This window comes from Agrilus planipennis, unplaced genomic scaffold, assembly GCF_000699045.2.
Source record: "Agrilus planipennis isolate EAB-ADULT unplaced genomic scaffold, Apla_2.0 scaffold2, whole genome shotgun sequence".
Lineage (NCBI taxonomy): Eukaryota > Metazoa > Arthropoda > Insecta > Coleoptera > Buprestidae > Agrilus > Agrilus planipennis.
Window position 1 is genome coordinate 186,730 of NW_020442464.1, and position 9,806 is coordinate 196,535.

Genomic DNA, 9,806 nt, shown 5'->3' on the forward strand with positions numbered 1-9,806 from the left:
TTTTTTCTTGGAACAAAACATTTTTAGTATTTGAAATTTTCAGTTTGTTTTACTAAATTTTAACATTAAATATAAAGAAAAGAAACTTTACTAGTGTTGGAAGAAAGGAATTTACAAGAATGTATTTGGAGTAAACGTTCTTTGTTCCTATTTCTGGATAACACATGGCTGGAATATAGACAAACGAATTTTTTTTCGAAATTTTTTACTTCGTTCAAGTACCTTTTGTTCGCTAAAACCGTTAGAGGAAGGGTAAATTTATGTATTGGAGATTGAAGGATCGGTAAGTTCTCAAGTTTTGATGATTCTCAGAACTATCGACATGATTTTCTTTAAAAGTTATGTCTAAAGACCGAGACTATATCGGCAGGACCAAGAGCAAGATGGAGACTAGAAGTGTTTAAGCAAGACCAAGATCAATACCAAGACTGGGATAGTATTGATCTTGGTCTTTCTTTCCTAATTACTAGTTTATTCATCCCTCTGTATAGCGAGGCATGTAGTTCGAATCAATAGAATAACATACTAGTCGATATTTTTCAAATTGTTCGATATAAATACGATAAATCATTATAGCAACGGTGAACATCGAATATGTAACAATAAACAGAAATTGGACTTTCACTGTCATTTTCTTTTTCTTCATTTCATTAATGTTTCGTAGAAATAAGATTGCATGTATCATTTTCATTTGATGTAATTAAATTAACTAACTACTAATTGTAAGTCGAATGTTCATATAAATGTGTACTTCTGGTTATTAGTTCTGATGAAGTGGTCCCAGTAGTTTCAGATGGAACCAGGAAGTTATTGCGTCTAATTTTCATTTACGTATGCGCATGTAAATGGCTAACTATATTGCGGGAAAACAGCACTCCCTGGGACTTTTCTTAATGTACAATTTGGAGTAAATTCCTTCCTACTCTTTACGAATTACGTAACTGTACGACATAAACGTTAAACAAATTACTCATATTTAAACAGATACAGTGATACTGTTGCTGCTGTTTCCTAACCAAGAAATTCTCAACGGCAGCCATTTTATTTGTTTTATTATCTCATAATGGCTGCCCTTCAATCTACGGCATAGAAAAATGTTTAGCGAGGTCAAGCCAAAATTGTAGGCAGGATGAGTCAGCCGGCATTTCCTTTTGTTTCTCGGATATAAAAGAAAACAATTACAATCAAATGTATACCTGATTTTGGCTCATCAACTATCAGTCTACCACTTAAATGCTGATCTAATGTTTAACATCTGTCATACCGTTTTTTAGATTGTTACTTCGCCTTATTATTAACCATTCTGGGCATTATTAATTTTTCACTTCTTTCCTGCTTTCATTAGGCATTTTATGCAATTTAAAGTCTCCGATGGTTTTTCACGTGATTTTTCTTCCCAAATCAAGCAAGACTTTCTGTGTCAATTTTTTTAGGTTTGATTTATAACTTCATCGAATTGCATTGCTCAATAGTGCATTTCATCACGATCCTCGACTTAAGCAGCAAATAGCAAGTGGATAATTTCCATACTCTGATGACGCTCAGAGGTAGGTAAGTTGAGGATTCTACACCTAACTTCCTTCACAATTATCATTGCCTACAAAAATTCACTCTGTCGCCCCCTTCCGCTAATATTAGTTATGCAATATTAGTTACACAATCTCTGTATCGTGGTTTCGTATATAGTTTATTTAATAATCAACCTATAGTGGTTCTTTAATTTTTAATATAAGAAGTGTATCTACGTATATTAATTTTTGATCCTGGTCGTGCAGATTAAATATGCATTGCTTTAGGTTTCGTTGATCCAGTTCTGATGATCAAATATTAAAAAGAATCATAGACCATTGAATTAAAAGAAAAGTACCTATCTAAAGAAAACTATTTTAATTTCCCACTTAAATTTAGTTTACGATTAATAAAAGCTATTTATTTCAATAAGATGTTGACTTTTGAATTACAATAGGCAAACATTTTTCGCTAAAACGATGTATTTAATCATCATATTCAGAAAATGTTTATAGTTGGTCGATTTATTTAATGGTTTACCATGTTCTAGCGGTTTGAGTGAATTAAGCGAAAAGACGGTATATAAAACTAATTTGCAAAGGAAGGCGGGATAAATAGACGGCATCCCCGGATCTTCATTTTGAAAGCTCGTGTCGACGGGATTAAAAGCACACCTTTCGTGTCTAACCAAGTGAACCTTTAAAACTAATGGATTTTACAGCTAATCCCCATTTCTGAAGCGCCGGTAGCAGATGGCCACAGTTACGATGCTTTTGCTTCAATCGTTATGAAGACGGTAATTCAGTACATCCTGGAGGAAACATTCGCAGGGCATTTAGTGTGTTATAAGAAGCTTTAAACTCATTTGTATGGAATATGTACTGCTTACATGCATAACATGACATTTTCAAGCATATTAGGTATCTCTATGCTAGAGATATTATAAACAATCAGAAATTTAATTAAACCTATAAAATATTTCTGAGATTGCTGCATGAATAAATGCATTTACATTTTTCACTTAATCCTACTTTCATATATTTTGTTTAATGAAAACTCGCAAAGAAATCTCGGTAAATACTAAAAAATACTTCTGGTACCTCACAAAATGTGCTGTCCCAAGTTTTTTATACATAATTTTTACAAATATTAGATCTTTATGAGAGAGGAACGAAAGACTAAAAATGTAGCATAATATTTTAGTGTCTCAATAAGTTGTGAGGTGGAATTTCATTAGGATTATGGTGTAACGTAGGAATCTATTATATTCGCAAAGAAGGTTACTGAAAAGTAGAGAGTTCTTGTATTGTATGTATAATAAATTGTTTAAAGTAAGTAGGTTAGCTATTTTATTGACATTCCATTGCAGAAGAAATTTTAATTAGTAAAGAATTATTGCTCTTAGGAATTTCAGATCGCTTGAATAAAAAGTCAATAGTTAAGACTTTTAAAGTAATTCGTTTGACCCGTAAAGAATAGGCCGATTTGGAGAAGTCTACCACACTGATATAATTCCTAGATATTTTTTTAGAATTGTACAAATCAAAAGTGGTGACTGAAAATTATTTTTTCCTTATTTTATGGAAGGTAATGGTAGGGAAAACTATCTCATATGGGAGGAATGTTGAAAAAGTGTCCAGCTATAAGCAGTAAATAACAGATCAAAAACAGGCAAAAAGTATGGTATGAATAATGTAGCTGTTCTTGATGGATCCCTAGACAAAAACTTTCAGTCTCTCTCCAGTCTCTCAGAGTCTTTCAGCGTCTCTGAGAGCGACTCTCACAGTCTCTCAGTTATTGCCTAGGTGTTTTTATGGATCTCTTACAGTCTCTGTATGAGAGACTCGAACGATAAAATTGTTAATTCGGAGATTCGAGTCTCTCACAGAGAGATTCAATGAATAAAACTGAAAAAAACGAGCCTCTCGTAGAAAGATAGGATCTCTGACATATGTTAAACTTTTATTAAATTTTATCCATTGCTATCGAGACACCACTTATTGAGAAATTCAAGTCTCTCGTTCAGAGAGTGGATACGAAATAAGGGTCTCTCCATGAGCGACTCGAGTCTCTTGTTCAGAGACGCTAAATAGTTTTTTTGACAGTCTCTCAACAGTCTCTCTCAGCGACACCAGAGAGACTCGATTAGAGACGGAGACTCGAGTCTCGCTTTCAGAGACTATGAGAGACTGAACATTTTTATCTCGGGATTGCAGTATGCTGGGTTATAAAATTTAATATTTTTAGTGACTAGAATAATTACAAAGTAATTTTGTCATTGTTTATTTCTCTATCCTATTCTAATAACGTTTGAAATTTGAAATTTACCGTGTTGCTTCTGTGACGCCATCCTAATTTAACGCAATTTGACCGACAGTTTTTCACTATAAAGATACTATTCCTTACCTCCATACCCTAAATGCAGATTTACACAAATCTCTTTACATTTCGGGGAGTTCCTCTTTTAAAATTAGGTTACAGAGTTACTTTTTTCTAATTCGGCGTGAATATACATTAATTTAATGTTTACACAGTAACTACACAACAGTAACCAGATCAAATTGACTGATTTAATCTTGTGAATGGACTCTACCGCAAACCTGTAATGCATCTTCCCTTGTGAACACGCTAGGTCAATATCCCCCAGATATTATCTTAGCTTCATGAGCGCTTTGTGGGTACCGAAGTGAACAATTAATGCCGCAGCAAACACTCCTAAAGCCATTGCAGTTTTCACACATTTACATCCCAGTCTTGTTAAGTTGCTTTATTATGGTACTCACTCGTACGTATGTGTACATATAAATCTTTCATAACACACACATACACATATATATCCACAAATGTATGTATATGCACATTGCTATTCCTACTTGTCCAGGAAAAGCACCGATTAAATTATAGATAAAAAATCAATTCTAGTGTAATGACCGTGCTGACCTGATATTCGCTGTATGCCGTTGATTTACAAAATGTAAAACTTTTACATTTGAAAAATTTTTAGTTTACAACCTTCCATTCATTCTGTTTAGATCCAATCTGATTTTTGGATTATTTTTGTGTACCTGCTGTAGTTTTTTATTCAAAACTTTCTGCGTTTTCACAAGATAAGCAACAATAACTCAAGCGGAATGTATTAAAAAGTATCTACTGTAAGGACCTGTTGTAGTGTAAGGATCTAAGGGTCTTGTTAAGTATTACCAAATACTGCATACGGCGGCAAATGTCATATATGTACATACATGTGACAGACAAAATGATTACCTACTTAGCGATTATACATAAGGGTTACATTTCATCTATAATGACTAAATTGGGATATTATGTGGTAAATCAGTCATTTTGTCTAGATATTATTCATGATAGCTAGGTGGAGTTGGTTAAGGTAAGGTTACGGCAGGAAAAGAGAACACTCACGAAGTGTTGAAATCAAAAAATTGGAAGCGTTTGAAATGTGGTGTTATAGGAAGATGCGAAAAATACCCTAGATAGATAAGGTTAGAAATGAGGAGATATTAGAAGGAGTCAGAGAATAGAGGGCGTTATGGAAGACAATAAGAAATAAGCTAGGTAGGTTGATTGTTAGTAGAATACCTCAGACATGAAGGGTTAGTTAGAGATAATAGAAGCAGAGGGGTTGACGTAGACCTAAATTAGATTACCGTTCGCAAACAATTCTGTTGTTCTAGTTTTCGGGAAATGCGACGATTGGTTCAAAATACAAGGAAATTGAAGTGAGTTTACAACCAATTTTTAGGCTGCTTGAGATTCTACGTATATTATATAAAAAAGGTCCGGAACTGTCGTTCTCACGGCTCACACCTATTATTGAGCTAAATTGGTCTTGGTGTTGCAGTCTTGATTTTGGTATTGCGAGGTCAAGGGCAAAACCAAAAATGTTTTTACTAGCAGGAGCCAAGACCAAGACCAAACGGGCAAGACCAAGACTCCAAGACTAAAACCAAATCCGAATATGTAAGACTAAGACCAAATACGTAAGACTAAACGAAAAATTATTATTTGTGAGTTAAGTAAGTTCAAATTTTTGCAGATGTATATCTTGCAAAGCATGTTTCTGTGCAAACATTCGAAAACATCCAAAAAGTTCATCGTGACACTGTCTATATGACAGAAAGTGGAGTAGTTATTTTGAGTAAAATTATCAAAGTATCAGGAAATTCTTGTTTCTGCAGTTTCTTCATTTTCTGTCATTATATAGTATGTCAAATTCCTTAGAGTAACGCGGGAGTTAAAAGAAAAAATACTATACACTTGTTAAAGGGGACTTCTTTTCATCTATAAATAACAGTCATTAGAGGTACAAGTGAGTTAGGGATCTGCGTCAGCTAGGTGTGTCTTTATCCAATCAATGTTTTTGTTGGTGTAGGTCGCAAATTTAGAATTCCGGCCGTGTGGTTCACACGTAAACCAATAAACGAGGAAATACACTCGACCCTTTTACTATTCCGCAAACGTGTCTTATACGGGGATAACGACGTTGCCGACTTGTCGTTGCAGTCACAGTTGGCGACGGTAGCGGCACCAAGATCCGGTGCAACTGGACGAATTGACAAAACGTCGCGACGACTGTGTCGACGATTGCGACGAGACGAAGCCGAGACGAATCTAATCTTGCAGTTCGCGTGTTTGTGGATTTTCAAGTAGTTTTTACGTATTCTCTTCGCTTTAGTTGAAAAAGAACATGAAAAACGACTACACCAAATCAAAAACATCTAGTCTAACCTAATATAGTACCACGTACAAAAAATATTAGGTAATACTTTTAAACATTAAAGAATAATCAAATTCGGTTAAAAGGAGTTGTTTGCATTTAATTATCAGTTCTTGAAGGTGAACTTTCAAGATGTTATTATGTAAATCTGCCTATTTCCGCTTATTAGCCAAAATGTCTATTTGTAAGTTAATTGTGAGGACCCTAGACAAAAATTTTCAGTCTCTCTCCAGTCTCTTATAGTCTTTCAGAGTCATTCAGCGTCTCTGAGAGNGGGAGGGGGTCAACGAAATGTGATATTGTCGGACCAGAGGCAGAGAAGCTTAATGAAGTCACATGTCCAAATGTAAAATATTAAAACGCGAAATTATCAGTTCTTGAAGGTGAACTTTCAAGATGTTATTATGTAAATCTGCCTATTTCCGCTTATTAGCCAAAATGTCTATTTGTAAGTTAATTGTGAGGACCCTAGACAAAAATTTTCAGTCTCTCTCCAGTCTCTTATAGTCTTTCAGAGTCATTCAGCGTCTCTGAGAGCGTCTGTCACAGTCTTTCACAGTCTTTCACAGTCTCTCAGTTATTGCCTAGGTGTTTTTATGGATCTCTCACAGTCTCTGTATGAGAGACTCGAACGATAAAATTGTTAATTCAGAGATTCGAGTCTCTCACAGAGAGACTGAATGAATAAAACTGAAAAATTGAGAGACTCGACTCTGTCGTAGAAAGACTGGGATTTCTGAAATATGTTGAACTTAGAAAATTTTAACCATGTCTATCGAGACATCACATATTGAGAGATTGGAGTTTCTCGTTCAGAGATTCGAGTCTCTCTTTCAGAGACTGGATACGAAATGAGGGTCTCTCAATGAGCGACTCGAGTCTCTCGTTCAGAGACGCTAAACAATTTTTTTGACAGTCTCTCTCAGCGACACCAGAGAGACTCGATAAGAGACGGATACTCGAGTCTCGCTTTTAGAGACTCTGAGAGACTGAAAATTTTTATCTCGGGAAGGAGTATGGAATTTTCAATTCCATAATGATCTCACCAGAGTTGATCCAGCATACATTTATAGACAATATTAGAATGTTCTATATTATACAACAGAGCTGAAGGATTCGGACACTGGTAAAATGTATCCTAAATATTATTTCAGATGCCCCTCGCTTCGGACACTTTTACTTACAAACTGTATTCTAATTACTTGCAACCAGATGCTTTACAATTGTATATCTCGTTTAATGTTCATATCTATGCTGGGGATTAATTGTCCTTCAATAGAAAATACTACAAATGGCGCAGTAAACGCCATCTGTAACACGATGCTACATTTTAGGATTACGTATGCTGTATGAACTGCCTGCGACGTGCTGATGAGATCCAAAAAGATCGAAATCGCGATCCACGTCTGGCAGTTTCGACAGAATACAGACCGCTTCGAATTATTTTATTTTATTTGTCCTTCAATACTTTAGGAACTGAAGCAACATAAGCATTTAGAAGTTGCGATCACGTCATTTCAAATATAATAAGTTTTCGTGGATGTAATGTAATATTTTTGCAATCCCAATCTGCGCAATTTCCTTCTCCTAACTAATGTAGCTTGGAGAATGCCGCAAGATGTTTACGATTTACCTGGCGGATACTGAGAGCGGATACATTTTTCCTAATGATTCGGATACGGTCTTTGTATACACAAATAATCCTTCGGTCTTCTCAGTTTTCACCGGTCAACAATGAGCAAATGAAGACGTGCTAATGCCAAAGAACCTCAGTCACATCTTTTGGAATACGGAATGGAAACCAATTTACTATTCAATCTCAAATCTCAAGTACTTCTTACCGTGAAATACGATTGGAAAAAACTCCGCATCTATTTTATCCTTTTGTTTTATCCGGAATGGGGGATATGACAGAAGTATTAAGAAATGTTCGTACTATTTATTCCACATGCATCAAGGATTATTATTATTATTAATATTATCCGACCGCTCCTATTGCATCCTGACATTGTCATGACGGAGTCATTTACAATAACTGCCGTAGCTAGCCACAAAAAGTGAAATAAAATATGTCTCTCATTACTTTTCAAAAGGGAACGCGCTCCGTTTAATAAAAAGGTTTCATTTTATGTAAAGGTGATCCACAAACCGGCTTTTCTTCCTTTGTACGACAGGACCAAGCTCGAAGATAGTACCAGTATTACATGCAAGTATTAATCCTTAGACAAGAGGACAAAGAGGAATAGTAATGAATGTTCTGGTGGAAGGAAGCGGAAGTAGTTCCTTTGAAGTGATCGGTTACATTTCTGTTTAAAGTCTCGCACGAGTTGACTTTCCTCCTGTGAACGGGGTCTAAATAGTGCTTCACTTAATTAGACAGGCGACGTTGAATACCAAACACTCCCTTTATATCGTTATCTTTTGCAAAAGTCGCACAAGATGTTGAGGACGCCTGAATATGTGACGAAAACGTACAAAGTCTATACATATATGCATACTATAGGTGGAGGTGTATTCCATATTGTCATAAATGTTTATTTTAATATATTAACCAATCTGCTATTTTTAGGTTGGTGTGGGATCTCTTTATACACTTACAAGCTGAATTTAAAGACTAATTATAAACTCTGAATCAATAACTGCGTGTGTTATTTGTCGGAATGGTAGGATTTTGCTGTCATAAATGTCATATTGTCTGTATCGTCTCCAATCCGCCAACAAACTGTGTTGCGTCAGTCATTCGTAACACTTATGGCCTGAAGATGATCAAAACTGCCAGTCGCAACATAGTACTGTAAGACAATAAAATTCTTTTATTGAACTGGTCGGTTATTGATAAAATTTCAATGACTAGAAAACAATTTCATTTAACCAATTATTGTTCTTGAAAATCATTTATCTATTGCATATTATAATTTGGTAAAAGAGAAGCCCCCACTAGCTGCACTAGCACGAACTGTGACGGACTATACTGGAAAGCAGAAACAACAAGCAATGATCCACAAAAAGGATTCCAGTCAAGTGGTAATGATACGCTCGGTGAGTTGAATAAAATCGATCGTGAAAACAGTGCCGCTCCATGTGTTAGTTGAAATACGTATTTACCTTTTGTGTACAGGTACTCAAAATTTTGCTTAATTAATGAAATACGCTGTGAAGTTACCGATTACGGGTACTAACCAAAATAGTATTTTACTAGTAAATACTCTAAGGTAAAAAATATGGACACAAAAATGTTCAAAAATAGGTATAAATAACAGCTGCTAGTGTAATGTAGTGTTCCTTCGTAAATTTAAAGAAATTTATTCTGGATGCATCCGTAGTCCTTAAAACTTTTCTGAAGTAATGGTATTGTTAAAAATTACCCCGCTTGCGTTAAGTCATATGCTCGTAGAAATTCGAAGTAGTCGAAAAATTTTCTTCGTCGCTGTTAGAATCATCTTCTGATACCTATAATCAATCATTACCTCTATGAATTCCTCAGGGATCATTCATAAATTACGTTACACGTTAAGGACAGGGAGGGGGTCAACGAAATGTGATATTGTCGGACCAGAGGCAGAGA